Source organism: Phalaenopsis equestris, unplaced genomic scaffold (assembly GCF_001263595.1).
Source record: "Phalaenopsis equestris unplaced genomic scaffold, ASM126359v1 Scaffold204681, whole genome shotgun sequence".
NCBI classification, from domain to species: domain Eukaryota; kingdom Viridiplantae; phylum Streptophyta; class Magnoliopsida; order Asparagales; family Orchidaceae; genus Phalaenopsis; species Phalaenopsis equestris.
In genome coordinates this window covers 123719-126188 of record NW_018224217.1, presented here as the reverse complement: position 1 = coordinate 126188, position 2470 = coordinate 123719, and positions in this window count along the sequence as shown.

Sequence of the window (2470 nt, the reverse complement as noted above, 5' to 3'; positions counted from 1 at the left end):
AGGAAGCTTTTTCTGAATAATTGCACTACACTCTTCGCTAAGTGCAACAGTTTCATTATCCGTGAACTTCCTTTTCTTCAGAATATCTTTATTAATAAATTTCACATAATTGGGTATTTGCTCTAAAGCTTCTACGAAGGGAATCTTTACCATTAACTTCTTAAGAATTTCTAAAAACTTGGAGAATTATTTATTCTGTTTGTGTTGCTTCAATCTATAAGGAAACTGTGGTGGAGGTTTCTCCACAGTAATTTTCATTGGTGTAAGTGGATATTCAAAATCTGGGTATTTATGATCCTTTTCTTTTTCAGTATCCACTTTCTCTTTTTTGGTTTCTGTTTCATTATGTACTCTTGTTTCCAATTCTTTTCCACTTCATAATTATATCGCTTTTATCTGTTCTTTTCCTTGATCTTTAGGATTTGGTCTTTAGGATTTGGTTCCATAGTACTAGGAAAAGTTCCCAATGTTCGGTTACTAAACGCAATAGCTAGCGATATGCCCTAATTGATTTTCAATATTCTTAATAGCAGTTCCTTGATTTTTTAATTGATTTCCTTGAATTTGTAATTAATTTCCTTGATTCTGTAATTATTGACCCATGTTTAATATCAGTTCTTCCATAGACAACTTCTTCTCATAAATTTGTTTGTTACTGTTAAATCCTGGTGGATAAGAAGGTCTATAGTTAAGATTTCCATGGATGGATGAATTTCCTGATGGGTTCACTGGGTTGTTTGCCCATTATTGATTTGTAGAAGAATAGTTATTCTAATTAAAATTTGGATGATTCTTCCAACTTCCAACCTATGGATGATTCTTCCAACCTAGGTTATAATAGTTTGAATAAGGGTTATTGGGTCTATTAATAGCATTTAATGTCTCATAACAAGGTTGAACATCCAAAAATTGCCCAGAAGAATTCTCTTCCATCATATGAGGTGTTGGAGAATAATTCATCCCATAATGATCTAATTTATTTGATATTATAACAATCTGCAAAGCTAACATAGATATCGCATCAGAATCTTTGATTCTAGCTACTCTTTTAGGAATTACCCTTTTAGAGGGTTATTGAAAATTGTTGGTAGCCATCTCTTCTATTAACGAATAGGCCTCATCAAAAGGTTTTGACATTAACAAACCACCAGTCGCAGCATCTATAATCGATCCAAGTGATCCCACTAATCCATTATAAAACGTTTGAATTATCAACCAATTCGGTAACAAATGATGAGGGCATTTCCTAAGAAAATCTTTAAATCTCTCCCAAGCTTTGTATATTGACTCTCCATCAAGCTGACAGAATGATGTTATGTCATTTCTAAGTTTAAATGTTTTGGATGGAAGGAAATATTTGGACAGAAAATTCTGTGAAAGTTCTCCCCAAGTTCTAATAGATCCTTATGCTAATGAATTTAACCACATCTTAGTCTTATCCCTCAGTGAAAAAGGAAAAAGTCTAAGTCTAACAGCATTGTTTGAGACTCAGTTATATTTAAAAGTAGCACACAATTTTAAAAAACTAGCGAGGTGTAAATTAGGATCTTCATTTGGTGTACCTCCGAATTGATTATTTTGTACCATTTGGATAATAGTAAGTTTAAGCTCAAATGAATTAGCAGCTACATCAGGATTTTGGATAGGCAAGTGAATTTCATCTGCTGTAGGATTTGCATAATCTCGTAGGGGTCTAGGTTGGTGTCTATTCTCTGTTCCTTGATTGTTCATGTTGTTTTCCATTGTATCCGAATTTTTAGGTTCTCTTCTCAATCTTCTAATTTTTCTAACAATTTGTTCTAATTCTGAATCGTAGGGTATAAGATTTTCAGGTCCAAATTTACACATACAATTTGAAATCAGTACACAGTAATATCACTAACTAAATATTAAAATAAGTTGCACTTCAAGTAAAAATTTTCTAATAATCCTCATTTGCCACTTACTCTAATTGTAATCTTTGTTTACCCACTCCCCGGCAACGGCGCCAAAAACTTGTCCGTGACTTTATATATGCTTAACAATATAAGTCTTTAATACTGCTGCTAAAAGATTTAATCCCTCATCAACTGTACCAAAACTTAATAACAGTAATAGATTCAATAAATAAGGATGTAATAAATATTCAATAATTGTAAAGTCACACTTATCAACGCAAGTACACGTATCGCTCAAGTAATATAGGGCTCTAATGGAGTCCTAGATATCAATCCCATAGGGAGTAATATTAGAACTATAAACTAAGATTTTAGAAAAGTAATACTTTTATTGCAACAACAAAGTTCAATTTGCTTATCTATCACTAATAGGCAATTAAAATAAATATGTAATTTTAATAACTACTAAATAACTAAATATACTAATGAAGGTTAAAATGTGATATTCAATATATAAGAAAACATCATTCTCCTTGTCAAGAAATTATAGTGAATAGAAAGAGTTAATTAGTTCAATTTAGATGGTGTCAAAT